The 27,021-nt window shown below is 40.1% G+C and overlaps 1 long non-coding RNA gene across 1 annotated transcript; it reads right to left on the bottom strand.

Moving 5' to 3' along the window:
• Positions 1–834: 834 nt before the first annotated feature.
• LOC103349701 (uncharacterized) lies at positions 835–13,041 on the bottom strand. The gene is made up of 3 exons (XR_007923037.2): positions 12,841–13,041; positions 7,915–8,894; positions 835–7,014 (listed from the first exon to the last, which is right to left on the bottom strand). It is a non-coding gene; the product is annotated as an uncharacterized lncRNA (long non-coding RNA).
• Between the last annotated feature and the right edge of the window lie 13,980 nt (positions 13,042–27,021).

Raw genomic sequence — 27,021 nt, forward strand, 5'->3', positions numbered from 1 at the left:
AATCTTGTTTCCTCTTGACCATCTGGTCCCCTGTCAGACTTTGTCAGCAGCAAGAGCTAGAAAGGTCTACACAGTCGTGGGAAGAAGGGGCTTGCTCTGTGATGTTCATTTCCTGCGGGCTCTATTCTTCCTTACCATCCATGTTTTGTTCCTGTGAGTGTTTGCCCAGCTATGCTTGCTCACTCATCAACAGCAGTTACTTCACTCACAGCATCTGAATCAAGACTTCACAGTTCCCACGACTTGCAGCCTTGTAGCATCCACCCTCATCATACAGCAGAACCAATTGCTCCTCAATGGGGAGTCTGGAGTCAAGCCTTATTGGACTCTGCCTCTGAGCTCCGAGCCATCTTCAACTCCTCCTTTGAAGTCTGAGTTTCTGCTCCATGAGCTGCTTCTGCTCTAGGCTTCCACAAGCACATGTTGATAATTCCAGCCTCTATCTTGTATTCCCTAACCCTAGGGGTGGAGGCTACTCCCGGCAATACCACCTCTGTTCCTAATACTCTTCTTGCCTTTTGGGTTTCTAGTAAGACACTTTATATCCTGTTAATAATCTTTGATTATTGTTTATAGCCCTTGTCTATACTCCTGAGGTACAGTGGTTTTTCTACTTACTACTTGCTGAATTCTTTATTTAGTGGAGGGAAAGGCTTGTTATTATAAAGTAAATTGAAATTATGTCATCACACAAATTAAAAGAAAAATAAGAAAGGAAGGAGGGGGTGGGGACAAGAGAGGGAGGGAGGGGAAATGGAAAGTATCATTATGTTATTAAATCTGTATATATGAAATACATGATCTGTTTACTTTATATAGGCATGGTAAAAAGAAAATTTCAAAAACTAGTATTTGTGTAAATGCTAGCATGATTATATACATATATTTCTAATTATTATGTGGCATGTTTTAGTGCAGTGACTTGAAATTTTTAGTAAACTAGTCACAACAATTTTATTTATTTGTTTATTTATTTATTTATTTTGAAAGTGGGGAAGAGAAGACAGGGAGGGGGGGACACACACACACACAAAGAGAGAGAGAGAGAGAATGTCCATCTACTGGTTCACTCCACTAGTGCTTGCATCAGTAAATGATGGGTCATACCGAAGCCAGGAGCCAGGAACTCAATTCAGGTTTCCCATGTGAGTAGCAGGGACCTAAGTACTTGAGTAATCAACTAGTACCTCTTATTTTTTCATTTTTTTAATTCAAGGTAAACAAATTTCATGTATTTCAGAAATACAGATTTAGAAACATGGTGATACTTCCCACCCTGGCCTCCCTCCAGCCCATGCTCCTATCCTTCCTTCTCCTTCCTCTAATTCCATCTCTTAATTTTTACAATGGCCTACTTTCTGTTTACTTTATATTGACAAGAGTAACACTTCACTAAATGAACAGTTCAACAAATAGTAAGAAAACAAAATACTGTCCCTCAATAATAGAGACAAGAGTTGTAAACAATCATCAAATCTCAAAACATGAATTTCACTCCTATATATTATAATTTTGGTATTCTATTTGTTACCACAGATCAGAGAAAACATGGTGTTTGTCTTTTTGTGACTGGCTTATTTCACAAAGTATAATGATTTCCAGCTGTATCCATTTTGTTGCAAAAGATAGGATTTAATTCTTTTTATGGCTAAGTAGTATCTCATGATTTCTTTATCAGCTATCAGTTAATGGACATTTGGGTTGATTCCATATCTTAGCTATTATGAATTGCGCTGCAGTAAACATGAGGTTACAATGAGGTTACAGATAACTCTGCTTTTTTTTTTTTTTTTTTTTTTTTTTTTTTTTTTTTTTTTTTTTTTACAGGCAGAGTGGACAGTGAGAGAGAGAGACAGAGAGAAAGGTCTTCCTTTTGCCGTTGGTTCACCCTCCAATGGCCGCCGCGGCCAGCGCACTGCGGCCGGCGCACCGCGCTGATCCAATGGCAGGAGCCAGGAGCCAGGTGCTTTTCCTGGTCTCCCATGGGGTGCAGGGCCCAAGCACCTGGGCCATCCTCCACTGCACTCCCGGGCCACAGCAGAGAGCTGGCCTGGAAGAGGGGCAACCGGGACAGAATCCGGCGCCCCGACCGGGACTAGAACCCGGTGTGCCGGCGCCGCTAGGCGGAGGATTAGCCTAGTGAGCCGCGGTGCCGGCCACTCTGCTGGTTTTAAAGTGCACGTTAGCAGGAAGCTGGAATCAAGAGTGGAGCTTGGGCTTGAACTCTGACACCTTCATATTGGAGGCAGGAAAGCCAAATGGTGTCTTAACTGTTGTACCTAACACCCACCCCTGTTAAAAATACTAGCATTGAGTTATTTCTGTTAAATAGATAGTCAACTGATCAGATCCTGACTGATGGGAAAAATTAAAGAACAGATAATCTCATGCATTTGTTTTTTAATAGTAAGTTACATCTGAGTTAAAATTCAAAAGCAGGATGAGGCGTGGTCTAAGTGCAAATAGGCATTAGTGGTAATCTAGGAAATAGATTTGGAAAGATTCAGAATAAAATTTTTGAATATGTGGGTACTAGTTGGCTGATGTAAAAGTTTATTTTATAGTGAAAAAGCTTTGTTGAGTGACAATTATCTTCTTCTTGTGGTGGTCTCTTTTTTCTCAGTTTAAAGCAACAATTCTCCGTATGACCTAAACCAGCCACATGTAATGGAATTGGAGTGTGATAGAAAATGGTCTTTCATTGTGTAGTTCACCAAAGACACAGAGAGTTGAGATTTAATGTCCAAATGTATCATTTTGGTTAGACTAAATTTGAAGCAGCAACAAGCAAAATTGTTATTTTTGTGGATCAGAGGTTCTATATGAAATTTATTTTCAGTTATTCATAAATCTATGCTATTTTTCCCTGACTGTAAAAGAGAATGTAGGAGGGTTTCAGTGTAGTGTTTTGGTGGTCCAACCCTTCAGAGAGATATGTCCTTTCCAATACTAGTCCATTGGCCAGATAATACGTTCACACCCTCCAGGATAACTTTAAGGTGTGGAAAATTGTAGAGGGCACACACTGTTATCCAATATAGAGTAAATGTCTCTACCACATTAGTCATCATCAATTTCTTGTACAGCTTGTGATATTCTGTTATAAGAATGCTTATAAATTTGAAGATTTGTAGAAATCTTGGGACATATACCAGTTCAATATCAAGTCAATTGTCAGGAGTAGAAGGCAGGCAGCTCAGATGTTTGTCATGAATAGGAGAGTTGATGAGAGAGAAGGGCTTTAAAACCTATGTTGCTATCTCCTATTTTGACAGTCTTAGAATGACAGATTATTTTTTTCACATCTAAATTATTAAAACTCTGGCAGATCTTGCCATTATAACAAAAGGTTTAATTTAAAGCTATAAAATACAGCTACAGCCTTGCATTAGATGTGGCAATTAAAACACATCTTGGGTGATGGAATGAAACTTTGACAATGATCTTAATGATAGCTGAGGTCATGCATGAAGCAGGATTTCTCCTATGTGCTATAATGGTACAAAATGATGTTGTGAAAAAAAAAATCCTAACTGTGGCAGTTGTTCACATGAAACAATAGTGAAATTTCAGATGTTTTATCAAAACAATAGTCATAAATAAAACACCCCACTTCTCAGCAGACGCTGTTGGCTGAATGGCTCTCACTAATGTTTTCTTGTTCTCATTTGAAGGTCATTCCTTTAAATAGTGTTATTGATAATTGCACTCATTCCAGAATATGTATAGCAAATTTAGGTCAGATTAATTTCAGAAGCCCTCTCCAGATAAGGAGCTAATGGATGGGGACTCTAGATGCCTACAAAATACAGTCAAGTGCCTGGCAATGTATTAAACAAAGCAGTATTTCTTTCGCAAAGAGCTTATACTTTGAGTTTATTGGTTGGGTTTCATAAGAGCCCTGTGTTCCCATATGTTGTTTCTAATTCTTTGTAAGGCATAAAAGCTCTGTGTGACCATAACAAACAGGTATTGTCTTGATTTGTAGCAAATTACCATTAAGATTAAAATGCAATTAATTTCCCACTTGCTCTCTGCTTATTATGCAGTTAGTTAAACCAAATGATGGAGTTACAAATTCCTCATCTCCGATTCAATATTTTTATTTAATTTATGAGAAACATTGTTCCAGAGAAGAAACTTGGCTTGCAAAATATCATATTCTTTCTTGGGGCATAAACCTATTGAATGTCCCTTAACCACATGCACCATGAACTAGGCCTGATTATAAAGTGAAAGAAAGATTTCTTTCCTGTTTACTTCTCAGAATTGTTGTAAGACAAGTCATATAATGTATGTAAATGTTTGAATATAGTAAAATAAATAATCATATTAATGATAATGATCATAAATAAAAGGTTTATTGAGTATCTATTAAGAACCAGGCACTCCAATTTACATACATCATCCCATAAACTATCACAACACTATCAGTTATCTGATAGATAAGCTAACTAAGTTATTTTGGTTTACAAATGAAGAAATTGAAGCTCAGAGATTTCTGCTAGCTGTCCTGTAATGGATGGAGCTTAGAATTAATCTAGAATTTCAACACTAACACATAACCCTAAGGATCACAGCCTGTTCAGAAACAGCTCATAATAGACCACCATTTTCTGACAGACCACAGTTTTCCCAGTTGTTAATTAGTTCCATGAAGTTCTTTGGGAAGGAAGCAGAAAAGACTAAATTTGCTTATTCCATTCTAGGCATGATTTTGATACATTCTTACCTTTAATGCCAATAAAGGAAAACTTTCTAATAGTTCATAGATGTTCCAGCACAACTCTTTGTGTCCTACTTGCAGTCTATTTTAAAAATTGATTAATAATGTGTGTATATATTTGTAGGCCACATTTCAATACATACCTACAATATGTACTGATCAACATTTCTCCTTGCTTGACATTGCTTTATGATTGCAGACCTGGGCTCCCCACTTCTGCTTCTATTTGCAGTGCATTTTGCCAACAGAGCAGCAAATTGTCCCGTGTTCTCCTATATGAATAAATCTCTCATCACTCTGTGCTTCTACTTCTTGCTGCCGTGGTAGGAAGATGTAAACTCTTCATTAGGAATCTAGACAATACCCCAATAGTCATGGCAATGGCTCTGGAGTGCGTGCTGCGTGCACCTGTCCCTGACAATGTTGAAATGCTGCCACCTTCTGTTTAGCCCATGTGCTGCCCATGCAACCCACTCTGCAGCTTCCCCTGTCCTGGAAGCTGATGTACACTGATCCAGAATTGCACATCTGCAATATATAATATGACAAGTTAAATGAAAAACCTGCCCGAAAAACCTGCCCAAAAACCTTGATGGCCTCAGCTTTTGTACTGCAGTGCTTGCAAAGCCCATCCTACTAAAACGTACTCAATATTTCTGACAGTAAACTATTTAAGCAGTGTTCATCTCTGTGTTCAGGGAGGTGTTTTAACTATTTAGAGATTCGGGAGAAGGGAGAAAAAGGGGCTGGGGCAGGGATAATTTTTCCATTGTTTACCTAGCACCTAGCGGTGGGTTACTCCAAGGGTTTCTGGATGTGCCAAGGGCAAGGTGAATTTTCTGAGATGCTCACATGAAATGTGAGCACAGGCAGGATTGCAGATTTGCAAGTGAGGAGAGATCAGTTGCACCTGCACTATGTTCCAAGCACCCAGGCAATACTGAAGGGCGAGTGTGTGCCTGACCCAGCAAGCTGGCCTGCAGCAGCTGGTTTACCAAGGACAATGGCTTCTTGCTTATCAGCATAGCTATTGTCCCCTCCAGGAAAAGAGTCCTACAGTAATCATGACACCATGGATTGATTCCTTAGATCTGACACCGGCCAGCCTGAACCCCCTCCTCTGTCTTTTGCCTACCAAGTGAAGGCAGGGCTTCATTTTATCTCACTTCCACAGTCCTGAAAATTAGCTTTGTTCAGGATCATTTTAATAACTAGCCCCTGACCACCCCATCCATGTGTGTACATTTATGTCTGGGTGAGTGGGTCTTCTGATGTTAAAATACCAAGATTATTTAGTAAAGCTGGGAAGCCAGAATGGAAAGCAGTTCTAGAGGCCAAAACTCTCTAGTTAAGTATTTACTCAATGAATTTTTATTGCCTAAGAAACCTATGCCTCATACACCCATGATTATACTCAAATCTTCTTTTGTATCTAAAACTCTGGTTCATGTCTTGTAGGATAAAAGAAACAGACAGAAATACTCATATATGTTATTTCCTTCTAAGTTAAAGCCTATAGAAAAAATATCACTTAAGCCCCTGGTTTTTACTGCTAGTATAAAAAAAATAACATTCTTAATGTGCTTAATTATTTTACCTCCTTTATACATGATGTTTTAGATATTCTTCTCTATCTTTTAAGTGTTTTACATATAAGTGTCTTAACATTGCTTGGAGATGATCTTTCCCATCTTGGAGAATGCAAATCCCTGAACTCATTAATAATTTAATAGCAACCAATTTCTTATATGAATGAACAACCCCGATTCTCATTTTTTAGGGGAGAATTCTGTGTTCAAGGAAAATTGCTTTCTAAATGCAAGGAGCTCTGTAGTGGATCCCCATGCAGAGAGCAGTCCCCACCCAGGCTTGATTGAAATGACACAGGGAGTTTCTTGAGGGTTCAGCCCTTGTACTTTCCAAGAGTTAATGCCCCCCGAGTCAGGAACCTACAAAGACAGTGACCCTGACTTCGGGCATCTCAGACGGGCCTAATGTCACAACAATTCTGGTGAGTACCATGTTCCCGCCCACTTTGATATCCAGACTCCCATGTCTTTTGTTGGAATGTTTATCATCTTCAATTTCTTCAGGTCTAGTGAATACAAGCAAAACTCTCCAAGGCTCTGACTTTGTTTATATACTCTATACCAAATCTCTGCCTTCTCCAAATAATTGAACTTTGATTGTTTCCACCCCATTTTATTAACTGACCCAGAAAGAAAATCACACAGCAGTTGCTCCTTCAGAGAGAATCACAAGCCGGAGCTCCAGTACCTTCTGAACACCTACAGCATACGACAGGAAGGGAGGCAGAGAAGACATTATTTGCCAGGAAGGCATGGACACTCCATCAATCAAATTGAGAGAAACAAGATATTTTACAGTTAGAGGGGGAGCTGGATCAGATGCCACAGTTAGTGATGAAGCAATCAAGAGCTAGTTGATTAAGAAATAAACCTAGAATAATGCACTCCTCTCTCACTGGTAACATAACTTCTCAATGGTAAGAATTATTGAGGAAGGATGGGCATTTGATTCTGGGTTTTAGATGTCACTCGTGACACCTGTATTGCACACTGGAGTGCCAGAGTTTGGTAGTTGGCTCCAGCTCCTGATTCCAGTTTCTTTTTAATGCACAACCTGAGAAGCAACAAATGATTGTTCAAGTAGTTGGGTCCCCTTGTGTGGGGCCCCTGCTTTGAGTTCCCATCTCCTGGCTTCACTCTGGCCCAGCCTTCCCTGTGGTGTGAATTTCGGGAGTAGATCAGCAGATGAGAAATCTCTCTTTCTCTCCCACCCCTGCCTTTCATATAAATAAATTCATAAGTACCTCAACTGTAAAAAAATAAAATTTGCTTTAAACCGAAACAAGAAGGAAATGTAATAGGTAGGCACAAGCTCACACAAAGACAGAGGCCTTCTGTCTCAGTGGAGCCCAGCCATCTCTGTTTCTAATGAGTTCTCCAGGTGGCCTGAGCGTAGGTTTTCAGAAGCACTGCATGACTTTAGGTGCAGTAGTTTCTAAACTTAACTGAGAAACTGGTCGTAGTCTAACCAACAGGTGGCCCAAATTGGACCAACTGATATCAGAGTTATCTACTGTCCTTGCTCCTACTCCTGCACCAAGCGTGTTCAGCCTTGTGTGTGGGTGAGGGAGAACTGCGAAGAATAGCAACAACTCTCACCTCTGATTCTGACCGGCACATTCACCCACAGCCTCCTCTGGGAGGAAGAGGTATGGCCAGAGGTCTCCCAGGTCTTCAAAACTTCCAGAAAGATTACAAAGGTGTCCTTCCTACAAAGGACTCCTTTTTGAATAATCGGGCAGTGTTGTGAAGATTCCTGAAAGACACAGCTCCAGGGTTGTTGTTATCAGGAGCACACAAAAGGTGCAGATGTACAAACTGGATAAACTGGATGGATGTTCATGGAGAAGGCAGAGTCATGGTTTGAGATTTTGTCACCTCCAAAGGCTTTGGCGCTCTGTTCTCTCCCCTAAGAATTCACTAATTTATGACAACCATTACGCTCTGAGCTGCAGGTAGATCCTCTCCCATGAGCACTGGGCACCCCAGTATCAAGGGGCACACACACAACAGCAGCTCCCTCATGCTGTCCCCTCTCCCACCCCTCAGGCTGCAGACAAGAAGAATAAGAGGAAAATGGAAGCATTTTTCTCCTTTTCTGCTGCAGGCCAGGAGCTATGGGCAGCCCCTCCGCGCGAGTGGGGGAAAAGGTGGACTCGTCCTATTGATGCCGACTGTCGCCGTCACACGGTCCTTGCAATTAGTCCAGACCAGCCTTATTCAGGCCTTGGATGCTTTTCAGATGAGAAAAAGGGAACACTCGAGGCCTATTGAATCGGAGCGTGGCATCTGCCGCACACCGAGGGGGAGAGGTCGGGGGTCAGTGCTTGATTTTGATAAAGCGTGCCAGATTAATTGTCTTCGGTAATCCTGTTTGTCATGGTAGATATGCAGAGGAGTCTTTGTGGCACAGGCTGACATATGGGCCGGCCTGCTGCTTGCCTATTCAGGGCCCCGCACATGCTCTCCACAGTTGGATGGCTTCCCAGGGCCTTGTTCGCCGGAGGAGTGGGCCTCCTGCTCCATTCAGCCGGGCCCGTCTCCACCACCAGGCTTTCTAATCTTCAAGCCAGCCTGGGCTGTTGAAAGAAACTGTATTATTCACAGAGGCCTAAAGAGAGAAAGGGAGAGAAGGGGGCTGGGCTGGGCAGGAGAAAGAGAAGGGGGAGGCAGGGGGAGGGAGCCCTGGAAGCACCAGAGACAGGAGTGAAAGACTCTGCAGACTGGGGAGGGAGGGGGGCAGAGAAATATAATTACAAAAAATAGCAGCCGTGTCCTTTAGGCAGAACACTTCAGGAGGCTGATTATAGCTCCTCTCCAAATCTGAATCTATCACCAAATTACACCCTGCCTCTTTTGTAAAATAAATGTTAATAAGAGGTAATTTGGGCCCTGCTGATTGTTAAGCTCAATGGAGATAGAAATGTTTTTTCGTCCTCTGTGTGTGTGTATTTATTGTAATACCTAGAGGGCTTCCTCCCCCCCCAACCCCACCCCCTCTTCCAACCTGAATTTATATTCAACCATGAAACAGGGAGCAGACGTTCCGAGGCCGGCCACAGGTGCCCGGGAAGGGAGGATGGTTGGAGTGTTTTGATAAAGCGTGAGCGCACAGCCTGGCCACACTGCTGGTCTGCAGTTGCGGTGCCCTGCCAAGAATGCCCGCTAGAATTTGGAACCCAGGGCGCTCAGGAAGGAGGAGGGCTTGGGTTCCTCCTTCGTGGGGAGGGTGAGAGGGGGTCCCTGCTCTAAATAGCTTTGCCTTTCTTTGGTTTAAAAGCAGGAGTTTTTTTTTTTTTTTCATTTACATAATCATTATTTTGAGTTGCTGCCAATTCTTTTGGGGGCTTTTACATTTAAAAGCACAAAAAAGTGGAGGCAGTCCTGTGACAGATCTTTTGAAAACGTTCTTATGATGTGTATTTACGAATAGATCCCAAAATGGAGCAATTAGACACCGTAAGTAATAATCTTCTAAGCAGACAAAGGCACAGAGATATTAACATACGAGTCTTCTAGGCCTCATCTCCCTGAACACTTCTTCGCTACCTTTGCCTCTTTCTGTCCACACCAAGCATTGCAGAACTACAGGTCCGAGCGGGCCCGGTGTCGGAACACAGATGGCTTGGTCTCTGGTTCTTGTTGCTGCTTTCTTTTTCCTCACACAAATGCTTTGAACACTATTTATTATAAAAATTGTATATTGAGAAACAATCTCATTATCTATCACTGCTTTCAAGAGATGGCGTAAGATTGCAAAATCTAGACATTCAACCGGGAAGACATCATTAAACTACTTCTCTATGGTAGATGTAAAAAGAAAAGGTTTGGTTTTGGCCCCAACTCCAAGAAGTTGGTTACAATATATTTATATAGATTTTTTGAAATTTATTTGGTTATGTGTCCGGGTGATCATCTCTCAGCATTTATTTGTCTTGCTTCCTACCAGAAAACAGTCACTGGACTTGGAGCTGGGTGTGAAGTAGACAGAAATAGTCCTTGTTGTCATCAGCTTGATGGTACATGATGGCGAAATTGTTTCACAATCACAGAGAGCAGCACTCATCACTTCCTAGGAACTCATTACATTTTATTTATTAAAAAGATTCAAAAACACAGAATAAATAAATAGCAAAAATGTGACGGAGAACTGGCTTTAACTTATACATTACATGGCATGGCACAGGTAGGTGAAGGAAGAAAAAGAAGAGAAGGCAGAGAAATGCATTACATTTCTGAGCACATGGTCTGTGTTGGGTGTGTCCCAAGTGCCTGATAAACACTATCTCCTGTAATTTTTAAAAGAACCTCTTGGAAGGGAGGGCTGGTATTCAGTCAGTGCCCACTGGTGCCTCCGTTCCAGGTATAGGCTCAACATCATCTGAGAAGCTCTTAAAATGAGCTGCAGTTGATGTTCAGATATCACTGTGCTCTGGGGATGAGTCTTGGGCATCAGTATTTTTAACGTGTCCCACGTGTGATTCTTCTAAGCATCCGTGGTCAGGAATCACTGATGTCAGGTTGAGTTTCTCCCATGTCAGCATGTGTGCCATTCGCCTGCAGACACAGCTGTAGGTAGGTTTATGCTGGGGCTTGTATTTTTTTTTTTTTTTTTGACAGACAGAGTGGACAGTGAGAGAGAGAGACAGAGAGAAAGGTCTTCCTTTGCCGTTGGTTCACCCTCCAATGGCCACCGTGGCTGGCGCACTGTGGCTGGCGCACCGTGCTGATCCAATGGCAGGAGCCAGGTACTTATCCTGATCTCCCATGGGGTGCAGGGCTCATCTCCAGGTGAGGCTGATGCTTCTGGTCTCTCAACCATCTTTTGAGTAGCAAGGACTCGAAATTTGTTCAATGGCACACATGGATTGCAAACTCCGGCTTTCCCAGCTCAAGAATGATCCCTGTAATGTTACTTTCTTTCTCCTATAGGATTAGATGAGTGCTTCTACATCCTGGTTGGACAGGAGGAGCACACATGAGCCAGTGAGGCGATCTGGGCTTAGCTATGGGTCCTTTGCCATTTCTTTCATTAGATGTTGGCTGCCTGGGTCTCACTTTTCGCTAATGTAAAATAAAGGGCTTGGAATCAGTTGTAGTTGCTATCATTGGACCCTGGAGATGTCATATATTTAAGTATCATCCTAGAAGTTGAGATCAGAATTTTTTCATATAAGGACAAATTCTACTATCTCTCTCATCTGTGCTGCATTGTCCACTTGCTAAGCTATAAAGCAGATAAATAGAAGGCGAGAGAATGGGTGTCATTCAGAGGAGTACTTGGTTCAACAACATCCCCAGAACAAACCCATAGAATAGCCTTTTCTTCATTTCCCCCCACTTCTTCAAAAAACACTGCTTGGACAATTATTCTTGGTTGAAACCAGATTAAAATGGAACTCTGTGAAGAGATGTTAATGATTTACATCACAACATGACGTGGTGCTTTCACAATACCCTGGGGCAATTTTGATGAGGGTTGGAGAAAGGGCAGACTGAAATTGTACATAAGTCAGGGTACTGTGCAGCATGAAGCACAACTCCTGTGCTTGGCTGGCTGATGCACAGACAGAAAAGAGAGACCAGGAGGGATGAACACTGAACCTTGCTTCCCCTCCAGGCTAGATTTCTGGGGAGATCCATTTCCGGGTCTTCCAGACCTTTCAGAGTTTGGCATGGAGGGGTTCCCCCTGAAGAGAATGGAAAGTAGCCAGCCCTTAGCTAGCATTTCCCCTCATCACTTTAGGATGCCCTTCGCCAACTCCTTTTAACCTGCACGATTAGGCTCAGGGGGAGCCAGGTGCCCTTTCACAAGGAAGCAGGAGGCAAATCCTCGGCGCTCGGCAGGTCCCTCTCAATTCCTGCAATACGTTTGCGTAGACTTCTGTCTTCTAACATTAGCTGTATGATTGAAATAGAAACTAAACTCAGTATTTCCAGAGAACCATAGAACCACCTATGTAAGTGAGCCACACCATCTTCATTTTATTTCTTCCCAGTTACTTTTATTTGACTTTTTATGTCTTCATTTATTTACCAATATTAGCCAAAAAGTACATGTGACTAGAAGATACTTGAATGCCATAGTACTTAAGTAGCCACCTTCTATCCCAAACATGCCCTTTCAACAAGGAGAAATAGCTAGCTGAGCCACTTTATTTCTGTTCTGACCTTGTTTGCAATACTTTTGCCAAGCATTCCAAGGTCAAAAATTGTGTGAAGGGGAACGGAGCAGCAGAGAAACAGGAGGGCTTGGTCATGTTTTATTCTGACTGTCTCTGAGAAATACATGGTTCTTCCCAGGACTGTCACTATTGTGGAAGCTTAAGGAGACTTGAGCTTTAGAGTGAAGGCTTTGCTCATCTTTTTGCCTCCCCCCAGTCGGCCAAGGACTCTTCTGCTGGTTTTAATGCTTTCTGCCAACTCAGTGCTACTCAAAGACTCCTAATGGGCACTCATGCTGTGAGTTGTCCCTGGAAACAGGTCAGGAAGACAGAGAACTGAATTCTTAGTCAATTTACTTACATAACAACCATGTGGATGGATTATCCCGAGATAACACCGAGGAGAAGTCACTGCCTCTGCCAAACATTAGCTCTGAGAGAGACTCTGCTGTTGTTTTTCCGTGGGACTCTGGAGAGGCAGATTAGGGGAGAAGTATTTCTTCTGCATCCATCTCTGGGGCAATGACGATGAATCATGATCAAGTCTCTTAACATCTCCCGGTAGCTGGCCCAATGTGCTGGAACAGAATATAGAATCTTAAGTATGTAAGCCCTCTGGAAATATGCAAGGTAACAGTCTGTCTCATTCTGTTGGACGACATTCTTTTTATTAATATTCCGGGTGATTCAGGCATTCTTGAACTATGTAATTCCAACCTTGACTCTCTTCCTCCTATGAATTCTCATTGGTCATACTTCCTATTTATCTCCAGAGCCTCACCTATTACAATTTTATTCTGTTACCATGAATACTAATAATGGTAGTATTACAGCAGTCAGTATTAACACCTGCTAAGTTTGTTATCTCAATTTATATCAACCCTACATCTCACAGGAAGGTACTACCACTACCCTCATTACAGATGAGGAGATGGAGGTTCAGAAAATGTAGGTAACTTTTCCAAGTTCCACAAGCTACCAAATTTGTCCTTTATCTTGGTGTAACATAGATACAGATAAGCACTTATAGAACATATACAACATGAACCACAATGCATTGGGTATTTGTAGTTGTAAAAGTTATATTATCTCTGCCCACAAAAATGTAGACTCAGGTTGCAGAGATGAAAGAATCAAGTAATACCACGAGAATTACTAAAATGTTAGAGGAGAAAAAAGATACACCCTAAATCACAAGGTTCCTCTGACAAAGGCCAGTGAATGCTGTACTGAATTTAAATGCTATGAATTAGGGGGGATAATTTAGGTGAGAGCAGAGAAAACAAGAGCAATGGAGGTTCCATTTTGTTGCATTGAAGGGTTCACTTTATTGTAGTTTTTCATATAAATATTTAAATACATCAAGTTTGAATTGATCTGGGTCCATTGGTCTTCTGGAAACCCCTAGAGGCAAAGGAGAATCTTGCTAAGTGTATTTCTAATGATATTGTTGGTAGTTTGTCCTCCTCAGTAGTAACTGAGCACAGCCTGATCTGCTTGCTTCTTTTTAGAAGCCTAACGTTTAGCATCAATTAGGAAGACATGGTGAGTGATTGACATTATGAAAAAGTGGTAATAAACAATATGAAAAATGGTTCATGGTGTAAGGCAGGATTCTAATTTTAACATGCATTAAGCTGTTAGTGCTCACAATGGTGCTGGAGTTGTATAAATCTGGCAGAGCCGAGGGAGTGTGCACCAGAATCCAGTTTTCTTTCATCTGACCAGACAGCACAGCCTACAATGCAGCCAGTCACCCATGACTTTGTGACTGACTTAGACCCATGTCATATGGGCAGGTGTGGCTTTGTCCCTTTCTGCTGCAGGTCCATGTACACCTCCCATGAACACTCCTTAAGCTCTTTTCTACATCTATCTGGCTGTAATCCACACTGTTCCCCAAACCCTTCTCCAACACACACACACACACATATACACACACACAAAGATGTCTCTGGGATCTACATACTAAAGATAATGGGACCACAAGAAAGAAAGGGGGCTCCTTGGAGGAAAAGCATCCAACTTGGGACATATGAGAGCACTTCAAAAAGTTTGTGGAAAATGGAATTAAAGGTAACTTTATTTTGCTGCAAAAAAATATGAAAAATTTTTGCAAAGTTTTTAATAATATGCAATTTCATGGAATTTTTGGGCTACCATCTTCTGTTAGCCATAAGAACAATAAGACATATTGTTCTATTTGTATAAGCCACTGACAGTTTGAGATTTATTCCTTATGACACCAAGTGTACTTTAAGATATGCATCGTCATATTGTTTGTCCTATTTTGCAGATAAGAACCTGAGGCTCAGAGAAGTTAGGTAACTTGCTTAGCACCTCTTGGGGAAAACAAGCTCATAATGGAAGCAATCTTACTCCACAGTCCAGATACCTACTTATCCACTGTGCTAAGCTGCAACTTAACTCAGCATTTGTTTTTAGATTTGAAACTAAGGAATCCAGTATTTTTTAGAAAAAACAAAGCTCTCGAGCCAGGTGAAATTTTAAGAGGCAGTTGAGAGTCCCATAAAGGGTGTTACTTTTCATTTGTCTCCCTTGTCTCATGGAGTGTTACTCTTATTATTTAATAAGTTTTAGGCTTCCACACCCGTCAGTCTCCCCAAGTCAAGGCTGGATCTTGGAGTGAAGAGAGGTAAATGCAAAGGTTGTATTCCCCCATAAAGGGTCAACTCAACTGTTGACAAAACTACAACCATTTCACGAGAATAGAAGAAAACAAATTAGCCAACCAATGCACTATCCAACCAAATGAGAAAAAGGAACAGACAATCATTAAGGCAGCATTTATTTTCTCATTCTGATGTTCAGTATTCTTGAAAGGGATGTTCACCTATGAAATAAACATGCTAGACTAGGTTTCTAAGTCACTCTGATCCAATTCACACGTATGGGATTACAGCCCAAAAACCGAAGGCCAGAGAGTGATAGGCAGAAATACTAAACTAGATGACCGATTTCAAACTTCCTGGAGGTGCCTGGAGAAGCTATAACATGCAAGCACGCCACAAATAAGAGCCTCTCTTGTGCCTCTCTCTCATCCAGGCTGCTTTCCAATCTCTGCAGTTTATTTTATTTGTTTTTCCATAGCAGTGTATCCCCTGCCATATTAAGCAAGTCCCCTGATGGCTAGGGAACTGCTTTTATGCATATTTTTATCCCTTATATTGTTTAGAGTGGTGCTTGCTCAGAACAAGCTGTTCAATAAACATCTCCTAAGTCAATGGCTATCTTAACGGTTCTTAATGTGAAATGGGATTTAATTCACCACTTGAGTACTTCACCACATATAGCAGATAGTTAGAATATTTTAGGAATCTATTTTGGTAAGCCCAATATTAGATATTGCCTCCCAAATAGCTGATTCTAAGCCTAGAGGTTCCTTCTAAGTCCATGGCAGATGCTGATTATTCATGGTATGAAAATGAAAAGATGATTTTTAAATGTTAGGGTTTCAGATTAGCAGAGTAACTGGAGAGGTTGGTGTGCCATCTCTGACAATAAAAATATTGTAAAAAGATACACAAAAATATGAGTGTGTGGAAAACCGGTACAAGCCAAGTAACAGCTGTAGACTGGTTAATTGTGCAGTGCCAATCAATTTCGTGGTTTGATAATGCACTTTAGCTATGCATGCCACTGTCGGGAGGCTACTGGGTGATAAGCAAAGAGGACATCTCTGAAAAAATGCTGGCTAATTCTTTTATACCTATTATTTTAAAAAATTTTACTTTTTAACAGATTCAATATGGATTGTAGATATAATTCTAAACACATGATGATATCCCTTCCTTTCCCCCCCCCCAACTTCTCCCTCAAACTCTCCTTTCTTCTATCTTTTTTTTCTCTTTTAGTTTTAGGGATAATATATTTTAAAGTTGTATTACAGTTAAAAGGCTTAATGCTTCACCAAATAAATTTGAAGCTTGCAACTTCTTGTGAATCTCATAGTTTCAAAATAAAAAGGTTTAAACAGATAATGTAAAACTATTTTAGTGACAAAAGATGGAACCAGAAAATATATGCATCTTTTCAGTAAATAACAGTACTTCAAAAACATCATGGGAAAATGGAATTAAAAGATGTTTATTTATGTGAAAAAATACTTTTAAATACATGCTTAGTGGATATCTTAATGCACATTTCCATGAACTTTTAAAAAAGAGAGAGGAAGAGACAGAGAAGGGGAGATCTTCCACTCTTTGATTCACTTCCCAAATGGCCACAATGGCCAGGATTGGACCAGGCTGAAGCCAGGAGCTAGGAGCTTCATCAGGGACTCCCACATGGGTGCAAAGACCCAAGGACATGGGCCATCTGCAGCTGCTTTCCCAGGCATATTAGCAGGGAGCTGGATTTGAAGTGGAGCAGTTAGAACTTGAATCGGTGCCCATATGGGATGGCAGCATCGCAGGCAGCAGCTTAACCCATTGCATACACCACAACTCCAGCCCCTCCATGAACTTGTGCAATATTCATTTTGTAGGTTAAAAAGGACATTTGGAAAGATTTTGTGTTGGGAGTCAATATTACAGCTTCTTCCTTGCACTTCTGACTACTTTAGTTCAGCCAGCCATTCTTTTAAATAACACTTAAATACTTATTGTTTCTGGCTGGCAAGTATGGATCTAAGTAAGAATAATTAATCTCTTCAGATTTGATGCAAATGATATTAATTTTATTGCCTTCAGACTTTCTGGATGTTGTCTCATTTGATATTGGGTTTACTCTACTGATGCCAGGGTTTATTGATGTATGTGTAAATGTGCCCTATCTGATTAAGGCACTGGAAATTTCTGCCCTCTCAATGCTAATGATGTAATTGCATGTTTGCAATAAAATTCATTGAAGTTATACTACACAGAGGGGATATATTAATCAAGTAAAATCCATGTCACATACACATAAGTATACACATGCACACACATACACAATACAAACATCTCATCAACTTGGATGTGTCCAATTAGCAAAAGCAACTTCCATTTAGGTGTTGAACTCTCAAATAGTCTGTTTTTCTTCTTTTTAAAATTTTTATTTATCTATTTGTGAGGCGAAATGTGTGGGAGAGAGAGATAAACACACAACAGAGAGAGACAAACAGAAAGATCTCTAATCTGCTGATTCACTTGTGAATTGCCAACAACAACCAGTCCTTTGCCAGGTGGAAGCCAAGAAGCCAGAATCTCAATCTGGATCCCCCATGCGGGTGGCAGGGACCAGCTTTTTAAGCCATCACTGCCACCTCTCCAGGTCTGCATTAACAGGAATCTGGAGTCAGGAGCCAGAGCTGGGACTGCAGTCTGGTTACTCCAATGTAGGATGCAGGTGTTTTAACAGGCATCTTGATTGACAACTTAACCTGTGGACCAGTCATCTGCTATTTCTTCTTTTGGCTTATAGTTTTATTTCCTTAGGATTTGCCAGGCCATATTCTTTTATAAACTCTAGTGTCAATCTGAGAATTGTATGAAATAGGATGTCCTCTCACAACTAGGTTTTTAAAAGCAGAAGCAACTTTAGAAATAATAAATAGAGGCTCATTTTACGGGGTCAGAAACTGACAGCCAGCATGTGGAGTGGTTTAGCAGAACAGTCTGGATTCAAAATAATAGTCTGATTTCCAGAGTGGTGCAAGCTTTACTGTTTGACTGTCGTATTACCTCAAAATAGAAAACACAGAAAATTCCAAGTCCTGAAGATGCAAAGTTCCAGTTAGATAATTCCCTCACATTAATTCCTGGTGCTGACCTGTAAAACATGTATAGACACATAAACACACAGTGTCCCACTTCTTCTCTCATTCTGATTAGTCAGAATACGAGAAAAACTGCAAACAAATGTCTAGGAATTGCTAAGTCCAGGGATGTAGTGAGAAAAAGAGATGAGGATCACATCAAGGTGCTTTTCCCCAGAGTCGTTGTTCTGTCTGGATGTGAAGAATGACGTCGCCAAAATGAATCTCCCCTCAACTGGTGGTCAAGAGCAGCCACACACTCACGTGGGCCTTCTGTGATGGTGAGATAGCCCAGTGCTTTTACGCTTCAAAGCCCTTTGCCATCTTATTTAATTACTTAATGAAGTCTGCTTTTTTTTTTTTTTTTTTTTTTTTTTTGTCCTTTCTGGACATGAATTGCACTCACTTTTGAAAAGGTACAACTAAAGCCTTTCTTAGGCTATAAGGTTTTCTCTCTTCCAATGACCCTGTTTTGAGAAAATCCTCTTGTTCTATGCTTCTGAGCTGACACCATTGCACGCTATCATAAACATTTCTCCTTGTATGCAATTTCTTTCCTATTGCAAGAGGCAACCCTGACCCAGGCTAAGCACTTTACATTTTCCTACAACACATTCCCAAATAATTTTTCACTTTTCTTTTTTATGTCATTTAAATAATCAGTATCTTATATATTTTTCCTTATATAGAGTAATTATATTTTACTTGAGTGTTTTTCACTTGCTAACATTATTCAGAAAAAATATTCTTATTTTTAATGGATGAAAGAAGAATAATGGGGCCTCAGCGGCTACTTCTCAATGCAGAATTCCAGACCAAGATTTTATAGAGATATTAAACATGTGAGAACCAATGAAACCAACTATGGACCATATGACTGAGTGGATGGGAGGGCAACTTGCGTGTGAACATTTTGAAGATGAATTAATCTCACACTCTCCCAAGTAATAAATGGAATCATTGGTTGAATTTCTGTTTGCTCTTGAGCCTACAGAAATTCGAGAATTGTCAGATAATTGAAAAATTCAAATAGGAATAAGAAGCTAGAAACAAGAAAAAGAAGAAATCTATGAGTGTCATTTTTGGGAAGCTTTTAACTTAAAAAAAGGAGACTTTCTGATGATTTTTTGGCAGGAAATCAAACATTTTAATAAAGGTTTTTGGGTACCTTAGTTGGGAGTATGTGTCCAATGTTGATCTATTAATATATCCAGGATTATATGTTGCTTGTCAGAAAAGTGAAAGAAACATAACATTTATTAAATGAATGTGAACATTTGCATGATATTTATATACATAATCCCTTAAATCATTAGAGAAGATCATAAATATTAAGGAATGCATGCAGGTACTCTATAAAACTCACAGAGAACATTTTGATGATTTCTCTTCCAGCAGGAAATAGTCTTTTGAAGAAATTGCATTTCTACTCATGCATACACATATATACCCAATGACTTCCAAGACAGCAATAAAATCAAATATTTTCTATTTTCTCAGCTGTTTATTCTTTCTATTATTGTTCATTTCTTCCTGCAAACCAGATTCCTATAAGCGCTGATTTACCTTCAGTCCAAGGAACTCCTTTTGGCATCAGTTTCACAAGGGCCTGCTGGACACCCTTCCCTCAACTCTCATCTGCTGAGAAAGAACTCATGCAGCTGTTATCTCTGCAGAATTTGTCAGGGATACAGATTCCTTGGCTTTTTCCTAAATTATTTTTAGTACTTTAAAGATGTTACTTACTACCTTCTGACTCCAACTTTCCTGGTATGATCAGCAATCAGAAATCATGTGATTTCTCTATGTAACGTGAATTGTTTACCCTTTTAACAATGGCTTTGCAGATCTGATTTCCAGCTGTTTGATTTTGATTTTGGTATCCTACTTGGTATTATTGGAACCTCATGTTCTATGTCTGCGTGAGGTGAATTCCAAGCTTCAGGGAGCCACTGTCTCTTCAAACATTCCTCCTGCCCCATTCTCTTTCTATCCTTTCCTTTTTGGGACTCCAGTGATCAGTGATGCCTATGATACTGAACCACAGAACTTGATGGTCCACTCCTTTTTCTTTGTTTGTATTATATTTCCCTTTTGGTTTAATTTTGGGTATTTTTTTAGAGATTCATTTATTTTATTTGAAAGGCAGAGTTATAGAGAGGCAGGAGTAGAGGGAGAGAGAGAGAGAGAAAGAGAGAGGTCTTTATCCACTGGTTCACTCCTCAAATGGCCACAATGGCTGGAGCTGCACTGATTCAAAGCCAAGAGCTGGGAGCTTCCTCCGGGGCTCCCACATGGGTGCAGGGGCCCAAGGATTTGGGCCATCTTCTATTGCTTTTCCAGGCCACAGCAAAGAGCTGAATTGGAAGTGGAACAGACAAGACTCGAACTGGTGACCATATGGGATGCCTGTACCCTGCAGTGGCTTTACCCACTATGCCAAAGTGCTGGCCCCAGGTGTTTTCTTTAGACCTCTTTTCATATTTTTCTGTCATTTTCTTTGCTGAGTATAGTCTTCTTGGAAGTTAAAATCTGTAATTTTTGTAATTTTCACAATATATTTTTATTTTTTTAAATGTTTTGTATTCCCGTGTCTCTGGTAAAATGGACATCACTCTACAGATGGCTACAATGGATGGGTTGGGCCACATGGAATCCAGAGGCCTAGAACTCCATCCCACGTGGGTGTTAGGGTCATACCCTTGGGCCATCTTCTGCTACTTTGTCAGAGGCATTAGCAGGGAGCTGGATGAGAGGTGGAGCAGCCAGGACTGGAACTGCTGTTCACATGGGAATGCCAGCCTTGCAGGTGGTGGCTCAAGCTGATGTGCCACAATGCAACCGCAAGACCTTTCATTTCACTCAACAATAAGAGTCGTCTTGAATTAGTTGCACTCTTTTAAAGGTTTACCACTTTATAGAGTTTAGTTCTTTTTGGCTTGTGTAGGGCCTGTTGTCTCTCCTGTGGGTTCTACAACTGTGCTGATATAACCCATCTGGCTCAGTGGAAGGATGACAGCAATGATCTAACTAAACAGAATCACACGTAATTATTTTTTGTCTTTATAGCAACCTACAGCATGCAATATGTAATGTTAAAAATGGAAGCCCAATAATTTTTTTGCTGAGTAAATGTGGATAAGAAAACAAATTCATTCTTTACAGCACAATGCCGTAGAACTAGGAGTAAGGACTAGAATTACAGAGGTAAATTTGCATTGATAGCAAAAAGAAATATCACTACTGAAAACTTGAGCAGTCATACTTGATAAGTAGCAATTTCAAAATTATTGCAAACCTTAGGTAAAGATTTTAGGGAAAAACATAGGGATAACACACCTCATGAACTGCCTGAATCCTTTCTGTTAAATTAACTAGATCTTTATAACTCAATGATTCCATATTATTGCAAGAAAAGTCAGTTTTATAATTGCAAGCCATTTAAAGAGGGCAAACATTTGTAAATACTGTTCACACCGGCAAAGAAAATGTTGCTTCTGAGACAGCATTGTGCCATTTGCTATGCTGGCATCCTGTATATGAGAGCCAGTTCAAGTCCAGTCCTCTCTCTTTCCAATCCAGCTCCCTGTTAATATGCCTGGGAAAGTTGCAGATTCGGTTCAGACACTTGGGCACTGCCACACACGTGGGAGACCTGGATGGAGTTCTTGCCGTCTGTCTCTGCCTGACCGAGCCCTGGCTGTTGCAGCCATTTGGGGAATGAATCAGCTAATGGAAGATTCTCTCCCTGGCCCCTCACCCCTTCTGCGGTCACTCTGCCTTTCACATAAATAAGTAAATCTTAAAAAAAAGAAAATGTAGCTAGTAAGTTTGTCCAGTATGATTTATTTTTATCACCTTCCATACCAGACCATCATTGCTGGTACAAAAAAAATGAAGACGGAATTGTTTGAACTTGTCCATTATTGAGAGTAATGGCTTTGTCCGTCTTGTGTAAATGCCCCCTCCCTGAGATTTCCCTCTTGTTTGAGCTTCCCCATTATGTTTGGAAAAAAGGAGGCAGAATGTTCTTGGAACATCTTTGGTGCCTTTTTTGGCAAGGTGCTTGGGTCTCACCAGCAGAGCTGTCAATGGTCCTGTAAGTGGCCATTTTGGGAATGAATTTGCTTGAAACCTTGTCTCTCTACACTGACAGCATTCTTCTGGTCTACCAACCTTCTCACGTTTTCTCTGGACCACACACAGACCCTGGGGAAGATAAACAATCCAAAAATTCATTCCCAGGCTAACCTATTCCACTGCTACATTTAGGAATTTGTTTTTTGTGGGGCTTCTGGAAGAAGTTAACTTGCAATCTTTTCAACTTCTACCATATGGGTCCATTCCCCCAAGTTCGGAGCTTTCTCCTAGAAAGGAAAAATGAGGAGTGCAGATCTGACACTTGCCTCTTAAGTCCGTGTCCAGTTTTGTCCTTTTCCATCATGGCAGGAGGAATGGATGCTGTCACGTGGGAAGTACGTGGATACAATGGTAGCACCAGGTATTTGTACCCAAGTCACGGGATAGCAAGGCTCACAAACTGAAAGGAGTAAAAATGTGGCTTGTTTAATGTAGGACACAAGGTGAGAAGCACACTGGAATTCTATTTTATGCAACATTCGCATATTTTATATCTTTCTGTACGGGTAAAGCTTTCACCAATGATTGTATGATTAAAGGGACCCAATTATATTTCCCAAGGGAATCCAGCAGATGGAAGATGTATGAGGCCAACCAAAATACTCTCATACTCCTCCTACTGGAGAGCGCCAGGGGAAGGTTTGTGTGATCAGCTCAGAGCAACAGTTTGCTATTGGCCTGCTGAGTGGCTACAGATTTTCATTTGAGCTTCTCAAGAAAGCAACATTAGGGTGAGAATCTGTATCACCAGTGGATGCCTGGTTTAAGACTTCATACATATTAAGGGTCTCATGATCCTCATGTGAATATTTAGTTTTTACTTTTTACATTCATCTCTATGTTTATCACACATATAACACATTTACTTTGTATGACAGAGTGAGGAGACGTAATTTATGGAAAATTTAAATATTTTAAAAATATTTTAGAATTTTATTTCATTTCTAATTGACACATAATCATATAAATTTGTGGAATACAATGTGATGTTTTATACGTATACACATTGTTCAATTCTACCTTGTATTTTTATACAATATTCTAATTATTCATGCAAAGACTAATTTGACCATGCTAAGTTTTCTTATCTGTTTTCAGAGACAAATAAATGATAACTAATTTATTCAATTGTTATTTATCATGAACCAGCTCTGTGTCAGCTATGATCTTTGGTATGCAAAATATGATTGTGAACTAGACTATTTCCTAAATCTTGCTTTATGATTTTAAATATAGCACTGATACTTACATAGATATTCTAGGTTATCAATGATCTACTGATTTCAACTGAAATTTTGAAACTTCCTAAATGTTACAATCTACTCCTAAAAGGATATCAGACATGGTCTTAATTTTCAAAGGGCGTACAAAACAGCAGATTTACTGAAAAAAGCAAAACATACACCTTGCTTTCATTCATGTGTCCTGAAGAATAAAATGAGGCATTGAATTTATGGTGTTTTTCAAAAGCTCTCATTTGTATTCTGCATGAATTCCTAGGTTACATAGCACTGCAGGAGTGTGGATCAAGGGATATCAATGTACAGAGGGAAATAGTTAGATTTTTTAATCAGGCAAAACCTTATCACAATTCTCGTAAGACACAAATAGTCACCTTGCAACTAACAATCTCTTCTTTAACTTTATGTGTAGATTTTAGGGAGACAGTTTGGCTGACAAGCCCATCAATCTATCTGCCAAAAGAAGGGGGAAAAAAGAAGAAAAAAGAAGAAAGACAGGAAGGCAGGAAGGAAGGGAGGGGGAGAGGGAGGAAGGAAGGGAGGGAAGAGTAAACACAGACCTGGCATGCACATCTATAGCAGGGTGGTTTGCATGAATTACTAGGAAAGACCAGCTCTGAAGGGGAAATTCCTGATTCATTGATGAGCTGTAATGCTTTCATTACCTGCCCTATGTCTACGAGGATAAATTCACAATATCTATTTCCAGGCTACAGTGTTCTAATTTTGCACTAACATAACGAGCCACAATTTTCCATGTATCGATTATTTACATGAGGTTCAAAGATTGCAATGCTCCTAATGTTACATATTGTGGTGTCTTAAATCTTTTCAAATAAGCAGTTTCAAGCTGAAACACCTTACGTACGGCTCTGATCTTTGCTTCCATAACCATCATCAAAACATCGTGATTGGATAAAAACAGACCAATCAGATGCTGCCTCTTTTCTACTCTTCAGTTTTGGATCTTCTTAAATTTGTCAGTTCTCCTAGGCTCTTGTATTCCTCCAGTTCCCTGGGATGCCAGGTGTTTAAGAAACTCCATTGTGTTTAAATAGAGCATAACCAAGTTTTTATTACACGTTGGTGTGGATTCTCTTTCTGCTGCCACATTTATCAGGCCATTGCGTTAGATATTCTGTGTCTTACCTCGTGTTTTATGACCCTTAACCATTGCCAACACTTACACAGATGTTCTATGGTCACATGGATGATCCACTGAATTTAACTGATACCTTAGACTTCATTAAGTATTACAATCTGCTCTTAAATGGGCAAAAGTGATAATTGAGTAACTAATGGACAGCTGTTCGGTTCTCATGATGGTGTTCCATGTTGATGAGCAGAAAAAAAATCACCAGCCATTGACAGTTTAGATGCATTCAGCACCATATTGTCACTTCACCTACAGAATGGTAACTGTGCACTTCCACTAATAACTCTTGCCTCAGTTGGCTCATAATCCAATAGAGTTTGGAAAGCCAAGTGATTTAGAAGTCACTAAAAAATTCAGCGGCTGATCAGTTATACATGTTGGTATTTTAGAACATTCTGCTTCCCTGAGATAATACATGGAAAGAATGTAGAATTCAGTGCTTATGTTCACTTTTGATATTTAATGCATCATCTTGGATAAGCCTGCAGCCATCTGGAAGTGAGACTATGAGCAATGGGCACAAGGTCTTTACTAGATAAATCCTGGTGTAATCCAGGGGTACCGGAATTTCTTCTGTATGCCAATAAATCCCCACATGTAGGTACAGGAAGCTTTTGGATAATATAAAATGTAAATCCTCTTTTAAGAAAATAACTGACTTGAAACACTTTTGTATCTGTGGATCATGCTGTCAGAATTTCGGTATTCTATGCCCAAATTCTGAGTTCTTATGATTTATTCATTAAGGGGTAAATGTTTTTATATAATCACTACTTTGATGGCTAATACAGTAAGATAAGTATCCCAGCTAATTATACAATTCTGCATACATAGTATTTAGCTCTCATTATTGAACCACTGAAAAGAACTTTCTGAAAAATCATAATTGCCTCTTAAAGAAATAACTTGAAAAATTATTTCATTTTTAGGCTGAATAGCCTATATTTAAATTTGACAGAAATGTTTGTAAAGTGTAGTCTCACTTGAGGTAGATAGGAATCAATGATGAGAATGAAATAGCAGCTGTGGGTTTCACTTTGTCCATGGGTGAATGTTCATGGGTGATGACTTGAATTTGACACTGGTCATTAAGCTTCGGTGCCAAGCCTCTGTAGTTTCCCTAGAGTCTCTCTACTTATGTAATCTCTGTTTCACCTATAAAACTGTGTTTTATGATTTAAGTAGTTAAATGGCATGCTGTTTTTTTGTTACCTAATTTTGAATATATGTACCCAAATAAATAAAAATACCCATTCTTCCAATTGATTTATCTGATTAGAATGAGAGGGTCATACATAATTATAGTTAGTTTGAGCCAAGCCTTTGGACCAAGAACTAATGATTTTTTTTTTAACAGGCAGAGTGGACAGTGAGAGAGAGAGACAGAGAGAAAGGTCTTCCTTTGCCGTTGGTTCACCCTCCAATGGCCGCCACGGCCTGCACTCTGCGGCCCGCGCACCGCGCTGATTCAATGGCAGGAGCCAGGTACTTATCCTGGTCTCCCATGGGGTGCAGGGCCAAGGACTTGGGCCATCCTCCACTACACTCCCTGGCCACAGCAGGGAGCTAGCCTGGAAGAGGGGCAACCGGGAAAGAATCCAGCGCCCCAACCGGGACTAGAACCCGGTGTGCCAGTGCCGCAAGGCGGAGGATTAGCCTAGTGAGCCGCTAATGATTTCTATAACTCAGAGCTATATAACAAGTTGAAGTACTTGTAAAAATGTTGTGATTGGAATTTCTGTGAGGTTTGTCTTAGTTACCTTTTCCTGCCTTATCATTTTCTCAAGGTCAAATACTCCATAAGATGTCTGGGCAAATTTTTATTCATTTATGTAGTCGTAATCTAATATGTTCCACTGTGTAAAGGGTTTCTGAAATAACATATATATATATATATAATATATGTATGTGTGTGTATACATTAATGATCTCTATAGAAATGTTCAAATACCAATAGATGGTGTGAAAATAACTTTAGTAACTCATAAGGCATTGAATTGGTCTGCTTATTTTTAATTAGTTCAGCAGAACCTGTTTGGAGTTGCTTCCAATTTTCTATTTACTGCTGGATGAAAAGGTTGCAGGGAGGGTATACTGGGTCAGTCATAAAATTTTCTTTGGCTTTGTGCTGCTTTGATTCATCAGTGCATGTACTGTTCCTTAAGGAATGTATTAAAATATTTTATTATAAATATAATATATATGGCATAATATATGTAGCATATATATGGGTTGGTAGCATAATAA

This window comes from Oryctolagus cuniculus, chromosome 5 (genome assembly GCF_964237555.1).
Source record: "Oryctolagus cuniculus chromosome 5, mOryCun1.1, whole genome shotgun sequence".
NCBI classification, from domain to species: Eukaryota; Metazoa; Chordata; class Mammalia; order Lagomorpha; family Leporidae; genus Oryctolagus; species Oryctolagus cuniculus.